Source organism: Pan paniscus, chromosome 14, assembly GCF_029289425.2.
Source record: "Pan paniscus chromosome 14, NHGRI_mPanPan1-v2.0_pri, whole genome shotgun sequence".
In the NCBI taxonomy this organism is placed as follows: Eukaryota; Metazoa; Chordata; class Mammalia; order Primates; family Hominidae; genus Pan; species Pan paniscus.
The window spans coordinates 78,174,821-78,187,777 of NC_073263.2; the positions used below are offsets into that span (position 1 = coordinate 78,174,821).

The following is a 12,957-nucleotide window of genomic DNA, read 5'->3' on the forward strand; positions in this document are numbered from 1 at the left end:
GCCATGAGAAACAGGTTGTCTATTCATCATGAAATATAGAAAGAGCAAACACTTACATAACACCAACTTATACCAGGCATTCTTTTAACCCTATGGGAAACATAACATTACTATTTCATTTTACACATGAGGAAACCAAAATAAAGACAGATTATATACCTTTACCCATGGTCATAAAGCTAATAAGTGGTAGAGCCAAGATTTGAAATAAGATAGTCTGCCTTCAGAATCTGGGCTCATCTGTTTATTAGAGATCACAGTTTTTTCCCCAAAATGAAAGGAAAATAACAAAAAAGCTTAGAGCGCTTGAGTTCTGCAATGAAAGGTTTAGTACTAGATTTATGATCCAAGCTTGGTTTTCCAAAAGCAAGCACTGGATATATCGTCTGCCAACTTTTAAAAATATAAGACAAAATAAATTGATAGTGGCACCTGAGAGAGCACATTTAATTATACAGTAATTATTCCTTCCTTCATAATACAATAACATCAAATCTGCACAAAAAATAAAACAACTAAAAGGGTTTCTTCAATGGTAATTACCACAACCTAGTTTTTATTTCCCATCTCTTTCTTTTAAGTAAAACTGAAAGAAAAGTATGAGCTTTATTGTGCAATTGGTTTCTTTACTTTTAAACACAAGGATAAAGTTGAAATTAATAAATGATAACATAACAATACATGAAAACCCAGATTTATAGGGAATAAAAAATTATAAAGAGGAAGACAAATACTGGCATACTAATTTTCTATTGACTTCAGTCATATGATTCTGTATTTGGTTTTTTCTTATGTGATAATGTCTAATTAAAGTAAATTTTTCAAGAATATGAGAGACAACTACTCACAGTATTAGAATTTTTATCACATAATTCAGATTTATCAAACACATAAACTCTCTTTCTTGAGTTAAAATAAAGCACTTCTGCTTTAAATGTGCCAGGCAACTGCATAATATAGTTTGTTCTCCAAGATGTATCTTCTGCTTGACAATGTTCATGCATCATTCTCAGATGCTGACAGATAACATGATTGTAAAAATTTTTACAACCAAGCTAGTGAGATATGTCAAGGTTCACATAAAAGAAACTCTGGCAATTGGTAAAAGGCTTCTCAATGAAATGGAACGCCCTTCCACCTGAAGTAGCTGTTGTTAAATATTGAGAGATAAAAGCATTTGGTTAGAAATTGCTTGGCAAAGTTAAAAGTAGCAATCACATTTTACAATTCAGCTTGGCCCTGCTACTTTAAGATGAATGTCACAAACCAGAATAAAAATATTATCTTCAGAGAACAAGGGTGAAAAGTTCCGTCTTGAAAACTCTTAAGATAAAAAGATGTTTCCCACTTATGAGTAGGTTTAAAGGTGCCAAAAAGCAAATGCATTAAAGAGAACTAAAATTATTCCTATTTCGTTTAGGTTTTCTGGAGTTTGATATAGAAAACTTTAATATAACAAATATTAGAGCCACATTCTTGGCCATTAGATATTAAATATTTAGCCACATGCTGAGGCTACATGCAATTTATTTTGCTATCTCTACGGAATATTGTACAAGAGTGTTGAAAATATTATTACCACTGATATTAATATAGAACTTAATAATTAATGTCTGCAGATACTTTAGGAGTGACATCAGTCTCCAGTTGCAGGGAAGAGTATGTCCTGAGCCTGAAGCTGCGTTCGCTACTCTAAATAGCAAGTCTAGGGCACATCTGAGACAATGTTTCCCGTATAAAAGTTGTTGGCATGTATATTAGGAGATGTGTAAAATTTGGTTTTTATACCACCTTGTCTTTTATTGACCTGACAAAATTCATATTATACAAATTGAAAGGGAAATTTTAGTCAAGCCTGAAGAGTAAATTTGAGAAGCAAAAAGACAGAATGTGCATGTATCTGTGTGTGTCTGTGTTTGTGTCTGTGTGTGTTTGTGTGTATGTGTGTGTGTACTTACTCTATTTATTTATTGGTCTAACTAAGCCCAGGAGAATGAAAGATGCATGACTTAATAAAGAAATGTAGTATTAATAAGCACTTTTCCGTAGCCTTTGCACTAGCTGGATTTGAAGGTCAATGTGATTTTACCAAGAAATGTTGCCTATGAGAATGCATGGCAGAGAGTCAAGACTAGCAGCAAAACAGAAACAAAATAGGAAATAAAGGAGTTGGCAGTTTCTGTTCCCTGATTGCTTCTTTTCCCTTTTCTCACCTCTCTACTTAAACCTACCTTCCTGAGTCTTCTGGACCAGGAACCACTTGTTAGGGTTTTGTCCTTTTGTTTTCAAGTAATAAAAAGCCACTGCAGTTATCTCCTCTGGGGGAAAAGGAAGTTGAATATAAGGATGCTCAGTTGAAGAACTGAGGTACTGTGCAAACTCTTCTTTCTCTTTTCATTTGCCTTTCTTCAGCTCCATTTCTGTGTATATCTCTCCTTTCCTCTCTCCACCTCTTCATAGCTTTTCTGCTTCCTTATAATTTCAGTTTGCACATAGCTTTGGATAGCCACAGTCCCGATCTATAATATCCCTTCAAAAAGAGAATTCCTTTTTTGTTTTCGATTCAGATTCCCAAGACAAGGAATGTGGTTAGCTCAATTCATTCTTTTATGTCTAGTCTTGATTCATACATATATGGTCAGTATTATCAAATGAATTCTGTGCCACAAAAACATATGAAGTCCTAACCCCCAATACCTGTGAATGCAACCTTATTTGAAAATAGGATCTTTGCTGATGTAATTGAGTTAAGATGAGGTCATTAGGGTGGACCCTTAATCCATTATGACGGGTATTCTTACAAGAAGCCAGAAATTTAGACACCGGCACAGAGGGAAGATGGCTGTGGGAAGACAGAGGCAGAGACTGGAGTCACACATCCACAAGCCAAAGAATGCTTGGGGAAGATGTAAGCAAGGATTCTCAAAGACTTCCTGCCAGCACCTTACCTGTGTACCTCTAGTCTGCAGAACAGAGAAGAAATATATTTCTGTTGTTTGTCTTAAGCAATGTAGTTTATAGACCTTTCTTATAGCAGTTCTGGAAAACTCATACAGTCACTTTAGTCAATTGGCTAACCCTGATCCAAATATTTGAAAGGTGTCATACATCCAAAATATGACAATTTTGCCCTTTGGCTGAGCTTGCAGGAAGACATTTTCCCTTAGAAATTGTAGGAGTCGGTAGCCTGTGTCTATATCACTTGTCAAGAATGTATCTAATGGCTACTGCTAGTAAAAATCCCAAAAAACTAAAGTAAAGACTAATGTGTTCCTTTTCATCAGAAGTGCATGGTTTATTTCCCACTTTTTGGAAAAGAGGAAAATGTCTAAAGGAAAAAAATCAGTTATTTCTTCTAAAATTAAAACAAATGAAGTTATTTTAAACATGTTTTACCCTCTTACACAAGTTGTCATACTTCTTCTAAGAGAATTTAAATACAGAAAGAATTTTATACTTAACATTGACCGTCAGTTGTCATTTCTTAAAATCTTCTGCTCTCATTAGCATCATGAAAGATACTAAAACCTAAAATAAAGTCAATAAAGAAACAAGCATGGGCTGGGCACTGTGGTTCATGCCTGTAATCCCAGCACTTTGGGAGGCCAAAGCGGGCGGATCACGAGGTCAGGAGTTTGCGACCAGCCTGACCAATATGGTGAAACCCCATCTCTACCAAAAATACAAAAATTAGCCAGGCCTGCTGGCGTGCACCTGTAATCCCAGCTACTCAGGAGGCTGAGGCAGGAGAATCACTTGAACCCAGTAGGTGGAGGTTGCAGTGAGCCGAGATCACACCACTGCACTCCAGCCTGGGAAACAGAGCAAGACTCAGTCTCAAAAAAGAAAAAAAAAAAAAAGAAACAGGCATGACGTGCCACCCAACAGATCCCTCTCAGTGCCCTTTATATAAACCAAGGTGGCCATGCAAACCAATGAAGGACCTATTTAGAAGCCCCCCCAGCTGTTTGCACTTTGGCATACTATGTCAAAACAGGGTTCAGCAAATTGTGGCCTGTGGGATCAATCCAATCCCTCTCCAATTTTTGTAATATTTTATTGTAACACGGCCAAGGCCATTTATTTGCATATTGTCTGTGGCTGCTTTTGTGCCACAACTTGGGACAGAGACTGTACAGCCTCAAAGCCAAAATCCTCTACTATCTGGCTCTTTCTAGGACAATTCCAAAGACCTTTCTGTTCCTTTACTCCACTACGCAAAGCCTCACCTTCTTGATTTCTCTACTTCCATATTGTCTCCCTACTTGGCTCCTTCTCTCCATCCTTAAATCAATGACCTTAAGATGACAGCTGGTTTGGGCTTGATATTTCACATTTGTAATTCAACACCATCCAGGGCACAACTTCTGAATTGGGCCTTCCAGCGTCCCCCCATCAGAACTACAAACCAAAGCCTTCCTGTCACTGCTCCCACAGAGTAGCACGGCTTCCATAAGAAGACACAGCACTTTGTGCTCTCTGTTCACGTAAGTCAAATGCCCACCCCTGACACTGATTAGTCTAGCTGCAGGTAACCATGAGAGAGTACTAGCTCTGCATTTGCAAATATTCTTTTCAGAGCCACTGTGGTTACTTCTCCCCATCCCACACAACCATGCTATGATTCCACTGAACTCTTTCCTCTTAATGTGTTTCTCCTTGTATAGACACTAAACTATGTTCGTGGGTCATCCAAATACATCAAATTTTAGCCCCACATCTGTCAGGGGACACAGAGTTCCCTGAAGCCTATCGGTTTGCACTTAGCCTTATCCCTGTGCAGAAAAACAGATTACTTTCCATAAAAGTGGGATGAATTAATGGAGACTGCTGGTTGATCAAGCTGCTGGTGTCCCATCATCCGGAAGCTGGATGGTAAGAAACACACTAACTCTTACAATCCCATTCAAAGAAGTCTTCAAGGAAGTGTTAATTGTGGAATGTGCATGAGATTCTAAGCTTCCCATTGTTTCATTCTCCCACTTTCTTCCCCGTTTTTTTCAACTAAAGTTTTGATCCAAAGATAGAGGCCCAGTTGAACACATTAACATATTCTTAACCTAAACTACATCCAATTGAGTCCATATCAAATTGGCCGCAGTAAGTAGGATCAACCGGGCCAGATGGCTATACATGCATTTGGTGACAGGTCACTCTGCAGGTACCTATCCTCCCAACAGAAACTCTACCTGGAAGGAGGGGCAGATGAGCTGACCCCTGCACTGCAGCCCCACTGCATTTCACCTCTCAGCCATGGGATTAACAAGAGAGGTATCATGCCTCTACTAGAAGGCACTGATGGACTCTGAGGGATTAGGCAACTTAGAGAACCAGGCCCTGGTGCGGGTCTCAACTGCCTGTCAAGGCCATCTCCTGTGAGTAAACTCTGATGAAAGAATTCCTTCCTCTGGGGAGAATCAACCACCCTCTGGAATCTCCTTACATAGTCCCATAAAAAACAAAGCCAATAGCCTGGGATCATCTGTCACTTACCTCTCAGACTTCCTCAAGGTCTATGCTATATTTCACTAGATAATAATTTTTCCATCAATCACTCCAGAGGTGATCACATGTATACTAAATACAACACCCTACCTTTGAGGAGGTGTTAGACATGGAGCTTGCCCTCAAATCACAAGGCAACCACAACATCTCCTGGTGCCTACAATTCAGTCAAGCCAGGTATTCTTCCCTTTAAAGCCTAAAACCCAAGATTGCAAAGACTTCAAAGAGATGAATGTCATTCAGCTTGACAAGTCATAGATATTCCAGAGCTGGACCTCCACGTTCCTTCATTCTCAGAAGATGATGGGAGGGAGATGTCCTCCCAGATACTCTTAGCAAAGTTTAATGTCTTTCAGTGCTATCTGTCCAGCAGTATGTACTAAAAATCTTTCAGAAATTAATGAAGGGACTGCTGTATTGTTTTCCTGGATGAATACTAACATGACTAGGTAGCATTTTTTTTAACCTTACCACACCCTTCTGGTCTGAGATCTTAATTTTCTGGTCTGAGATCTTAATTCTCTGTGGCAGCTTTTCATCCAGGTCAAGCCTGAGAAAAGTCTTTCAAGAGCTGCTCTCAGTTCTAAGGGCAGCTGTCTGGAATAAAGACATCCTAGAATTCCTAGATATTTTTGGAGATCATCTAATTCAACATTTTATTTGGCCCAATAAAAGACATGTTTAATAAGCCAAGTAGGCTTGGCTGTATGTTTGATGTTTGTGATGGTCTTGTGGAAACTAAAGAGCTTGTTCCCCTCTTTCCTTAGCATTGCCAACCTAACCCAGTTCAGCTGTTCACTATCAAACTTGAGAACTCAAAAATAGCAGTGTAGATCATTCAGTACAGGAAAATAACAGCTCTAATGACCTCTTTCTTTCCCTATTTCTCCAGTGAGTCTCAGCTATAGTCAATTATAGTAGCTAACACATGTGGTTAATTTTTAGTACCTCCAAGGAATGGAGGAATTACCCCAAGAAATACAGTGCCCCTTGAAGATGTGTTAAGACCTTCCTCTGCCACCCAGAGTAATTGAGAAACTCAGAATTTCAGTGTATGCTGGCAGTCACATTTCTCCATTTGTTCACCAGTTTCCATACAAATGTCCTTTCTCAGAAGCAAAAGTAGCATAATAAGGAGGAATGCATTCTGTAAGTAGATCTAGACGCAGAAACCAGTATAGGTATAGGTCTACAGCCCCACAGCAGCTAGATGCACTATTATGTTACCCCTGAACAAATGCTTAACAACAATGGGACAAATATGAGTGTTTCCCACTCCTATTCAACATAGTTTTGGAAGTTCTGGCCAGGGCAATCAGGCAGGAGAAAGAAATAAATGGTATTCAATTAGGAAACGAGGAAGTCAAATTGTCTCCCTGTTTGCATATGACATGACTGTATATCTAGAAAACCCCACAGTCTCAGCCCAAAATCTCCTTAAGCTAATAAGCAACTTCAGCAAAGTCTCAGGATACAAAATCAATGTGCAAAAATCACAAGCATTCTTATACACCAATAACAGACAAACAGAGAGCCAAATCATGAGTGAACTCCCATTCACAATTGTTTCAAAGAGAATAAAATACCTAGGAATCCAACTTACAAGGGATGTGAAGGACCTCTTCAAGGAGAACTACAAACCACTGCTCAATGAAATAAAAGAGGACACAAATAAATGGAAGAACATTCCATGCTCATGGATAGGAAGAATCAATATCATGAAAATGGCCATACTGCCCAAGGTAATTTATAGATTCAATGCCATCCCCATCAAGCTACCAATGACTTTCTTCACAGAATTGGAAAAAACTACTTTCAAGTTCATATGGAACCAAAAAAGAGCCCGCATTGCCAAGTCAATCCTAAGCCAAAATAACAAAGTTGGAGGCATCACACTACCTGACTTCAAACTATACTACAAGGCTACAGTAACCAAAACAGCATGGTACTGATACCAAAACAGAAAAATAGACTGATACCAAAACAGAAATAGAGCCCTCAGAAATAATACCAATCATCTACAACCATCTGATCTTTGACAAACCTGACAAAAACAAGAAATGGGGAAAGGATTCCCTATTTAATAAATGGTGCTGGGAAAACTGGCTAGCCATATGTAGAAAGCTGAAACTGGATCCCTTCCTTACACCTTATACAAAAATTAACTCAAGATGGATTAAAGACTTACATGTTAGACCTAAAACCATAAAAACCCTAGAAGAAAACCTAGGCAATACCATGCAGGACATATGCACGGGCAACGACTTCATGTCTAAAACACCAAAAGCAATGGCAATAAAAGCCAAAATTGACAAATGAGATCTAATTAAACTAAAGAGCTTCTGCACAGCAAAAGAAACTACCATCAGAGTGAACAGGCAACCTACAGAATGGGAGAAAATTTTTGCAATCTACTCATCTGACAAAGGGCTAATATCCAGAATCTACAAAGAACTCAAATTTACAAGAAAAAAAAAAACTCATCAAAAAGTGGGTGAAGGATATGAACAGACGTTCCTCAAAAGAAGACATTTATGCAGCCAACAGACACATGAAAAAATGCTCATCATCACTGGCCGTCAGAGAAATGCAAATCAAAACCACAATGAGATAGCATCTCACACCAGTTAGAATGGTGATCATTAAAAAGTCAGGAAACAACAGGTGCTGGAGAGGATGTGGAGAAATAGGAACACTTTTACACTGTTGGTGGGACTGTAAACTAGTTCAACCCTTGTGGAAGTCAGTGTGGCGATTCCTCAGGGATCTAGAACTAGAAATACCATTTGACCCAGCCATCCCATTACTGCATATATACCCAAAGGATTATAAATCCTGCTGCTATAAAGACACATGCACATGTATGCTCACTGCAACACTATTCACAATAGCAAAGACTTGGAACCAATCCAAATGTCCATCAATGATAGACTGGATTAAGAAAATGTGGCACATATACACCATGGAATACTATGCAGCCATTAAAAAGGATGAGTTCACATCCTTGGTAGGGACATGGATGAAGCTGGAAACCATCATTCTCAGCAAACTATCGCAAGGACAAAAAACCAAACACCACATGTTCTCACTCATAGGTGGGAATTGAACAATGAGAACACTTGGACACAGGAAGGGGAACATCATACACCAGGGCCTGTTGTGGGGTGGGGGAAGGGGGGAGGGATATCATTGGGAGATATACCTAATGTAAATGAAAAGTTAATGGGTGCAGTACACCAACATGGCACATGTATGCATATGTAACAAACCTGCACGTTGTGTACACATACCCTAGAACTTAAAGTATGATGAAAAAAATATATATATGTTTCCTGGTGTCTCTAGAGGCAAAAAAGCTGTTACCTGGTTCTACAAGGACAGAACACAATATACTTGGTCACTGTCCACAAAAGACACATGCCTCATGATGCCATCCTGGTTAGTCCTCAGAGCCATTTAAATGGTCCACGAAACTCACAATAACCTTGCACCCACACCAACACATGCTCAAAATGCTACTACCTACAACAATTCATGTGTGAGGTCAAACACACATTAGAAATACTGCCGCACAATTTCCTGACCTCCCAATGTCCAAGTATGCTCCAAGACGCTATGCTAGTAGACTTGACCTATTCCACTAAACCACTTTCGCTTGTACTGGAGGATTCCAGCAGGAGAAAAACAACAGCCCATATCAGCATGTACCCTTCCAATGGTGGGCTGAATCCAGCTTGTACCAGCTTGCCAGAGTCAAATGCTAAAGTTTCAGAAATTCTGTGAGCCAGTTGACATCACACTGGAAGCTTAAAATCAGCCATCCTGGGAGTATTTACTGAACAAACATTATTAGCAAATACTTCCAAAAAAAAAAGAGTCTCTTTTTCCAGAGAGTGGCTGCTAGACATCTGTCACAACACCACTGACTCTGTTCCACTCCTATTGTCTCAGCCAAAATTTCCTTTTTTAAAAGAGGTATTCCAGCTTGTATAACCATCTAGCCACTTGAACACCAAGTTCCAGTTTCTTGATGCTTTCAATTTCTGAATCTACCTGTTTATCATCCTCCCTTTGCCACAGAACAAAGAAACAAAGGAAATCAGCTGTTTGACCTCCCAGCAGCAACACCTCTGGTCCACACATCAGGGAATTCATTTCTTATCACTCGTAATACTTCTATAGCAGCAAGAACTATTATCACTATGATCATTTTGCAATTCAACCCCACCTCCTACAGATCCTCCAAAAGCAGTGATAAAATGTTAAGAGTCATATTAAGTTTAAAAGTGGGCATTTGAAAATGTTTAGTGATAAGTATTTTAATTCCAAACTAAGTCAAAAGGAGCATATGCCCTGAAATAAATAGAAATTAAGACTGATTCCTTTGACAGGAAAAGTAGCTGTGAATGTTGGCCTCCATCGCATTTAATAAATTGGGGATTGTCTGCTGCTGTTCATGGAAATTTTAGTGTTCACAACTCCACTCTTTAAGATCTATAAGGGGGATTGTTTATCCCTCATGGATTTCAATTTATTTCTCTCTCACAGAAAGGGAAATAAAACTTGCTCTAAATGTAAACCCTTCCAGACTGCAATAATATAAAAGGATAAATCCTTCATTATTTTAATAACTGCACTCCTTTTGTCCTCTCCCGTGTGTGTGTGTGTGTGTACCTAATGAAACAGAAATAATCATAAAAGGGCTAATTTATGGATAGATTGTTCCTGAAAGATACACATAAAACGCTATTCTTCTAAAAAAAATTATCCTTACTAGCTATCCATAATGTATAAGTTTCTACCATTAAAGAGTTATTCCTTTGGTTTAAGAACTATGTTAAGCTATAAAATTTTAATATGAATCAAATAATCCAAAATTTGAAAAACATATTTTTCATCCTACAATCCTTACTGAGTACCTAGAGTTTATGAGGCCCTGGCCTGCATTAAAGTAACACATATATGAAGCTTAGACTTGATCAACGGAGATCTTCATGAAGAATACATGGTTCCTAATAAAGTGTCTGTGACAATGGGACCAGGATAAGTTTGTTTCCATGTTGCAAGTTAAGAGGTTAGATAATATGCCCAAGATCACAAAACTAGTAAGCCATAGAGCTAACAGTTAAGCCAAGGTCTAATTTCAAAACTCTAGAGTCTTTTCATTATGTTGCTTAGGGGAATAGAAATTAGGAACTGATATCTGGTAATATGCAACAATCCCAGGAATTATGGTATCCTTGTCCTGAGTGACACATACGCAAGATATTAAAATTTTTTACCTGTTGTTCTGCAAAAATCTTTGACCAGACAAAACATGACCTAAGAATTCCACTGTTTTTTGAAATCCATTTATTAGGGGTTGAAGGAAGGTGATAACCACAGTTTTCATTTAATAATTCTTGCATTAGTTTCCCATGGCTCCTATAAACTGGGTGGCTTAAAACAACAAAAAGTTATTCCCTCACAGTTATGGAGGCAGAAGTCCATAATCAAAGTGTCAGCAGGGCTACACTCTGTCTGGAGGCTCTTGGGAGAATCTGTTCTGTGGCTGTTGCAGCTTCCAGCAGCTACTAGCATTTCGTAGCTTATGGCTGCATCTCTCTCTCTCTACTCTGTCTTCATATCGCCTTCTCCTCTATGTGTCTGTATTATCTCTTTTTGTCTCTTTTAAGAATATTTGTGCTGGCATTTGGGGACCACTCAGATAATGAAAGATAATCTCCCCATCTAAGAATCCTTAACTTAATTGCACCAGCAAAGATTCTTTCTCTAAATAAAGTACCATTTACAAGTCCCAGGTACTGGGATTTAATATCTTTGGGTGGCCAACTGTATTAGTTAATTTTCAGGCTGCTGATAAAGACATACCCGAGACTGGAAAGAAAAAGATGTTTAATGGACTTACAGTTCCATGTGGCTGGGGAGGCCTCACAACCATGGCAGAAGGCAAGAAGGGGCAAGTCACATCTTACATGAATGGAGGCAGGCAAAAAGAGAGAGCTTGTGCAGGGAAACTGCACTGTCAGATCTCGTGAGACTTAATCACTATCATGAAAACAGCACAGGAAAGACCCACCCCCATGATTCAATTACCTCCCACCAGGTTTCTCCTATGACACATGGGAATTGTGGGAGTTACCATTACAAGATGAGATCTGGGTAGGAACACAGCCAAACCATATCACCAACCTACTACAGTGCTATATTTAGTGGAGTCTATTTTTCACTCACATAGAGGAGAACTGGATGTAGTGGTGTTAGGTTATCAATCTATTTTTGCTTGGAGAAAAAGAACAAGACACTACTCTGTTCCTTTTCCTCCCCACGTCCACTGCCTAACATCCCAGGCTAAATTGGACCATGTTTGGAGGAAAGGCAGACTGCTGCTTCATTCTCATGGCTGATTAGTCCCATTATTCCGTTTTCAAAGCACAGCTTAGCAAAGGCTATAAGTAATGCTGCCTTTAGACATAGGCTACAAGGTCCCCCAACATGGGTCCTGCGCTTTGGAGGCAACCACAATGGTCTGTCTACTGCTGTACCCCTCCCCCTAAGGCAGCCTCCATGGGACAAGAAGGGCCTACCTAGAGCGCATGACCTCCACCTTCCATCCCAAATAGTATTCTGAGGACTGAAATCTTAAAATTCCCTGGCTCAAGTCTTTTCTCCCAAAGGTAGACTATGTTGTGGACACCCCAAGCCCTGAGAAACATCCAAGATGTGGGTAGGTAAGGTATGGATTCACTTGGATAAGCCGTTGGGACCACTTGCACATATGTACTCCAGGCCAGAGCCAGGTATAACAAGCAGAGGTAGGAGATCTATAGACTGGAGTCTGCATTTGTTCTTTGACCTAAGGCCCTGCAAATGACAGAGGCAGCCTTGGCCATGAGAACAGGGGAAGAGGTAAAGCCAGACAATGGCCATTAGCTGCCATTTGGCTTCTCCATGATATGGTAGGAGACAAGAGAATGCTACATAATTAGGAATAGCTAAGTAACTACTCTGCTGATGAGTTCATCTCCAAAAAATGCTGAAATATATAATACTTGTTTTAATGTCTATTAATGGCCTTAATAATGTTATTTTTTGGCTCAATAATTTCACTTCCTGGAATTTAGTCTTTGGAAATGTAAGAATTAAAGAAAGAGGAGAGAAACACGAAGGGTGGCTTTACAGTCAACAAGGACAGGTTTATTTTAAATAAAGCTGAGAGGGGCTTCTGGCCAAGTTAGATCAGAGCCACACTCACTTACAGACTAAGAGTTTTTAGGGGTTTGGGGTGGGAGAGTTTATCAGAGGCTGGGACTCTCCTTCTGTGTCTCTCTGTTGTGCTTATCTAGAAGGGAGAGTTTTGTGTCTGTTTCCATACTTCTTTCTGCAGCTGCAGGCATATCCCTTGAATCTGCTTTTAGCTTCCCTATCTCAGTGCACCTGAAAGGAAAGGAA

At 39.4% G+C, this 12,957-nt stretch overlaps 1 long non-coding RNA gene across 1 annotated transcript in view; it reads right to left on the reverse strand.

The window, feature by feature from the left end:
* Positions 1-11,495, reverse strand: part of LOC134728804 (uncharacterized) — a 598,754-nt gene extending 587,259 nt beyond the window's left edge. The window contains exon 1 of the long non-coding RNA XR_010109627.1: positions 11,414-11,495. This is a non-coding gene — a long non-coding RNA (uncharacterized LOC134728804). The remainder of the gene's footprint in view (positions 1-11,413) is intronic.
* Positions 11,496-12,957: the final 1,462 nt, after the last annotated feature.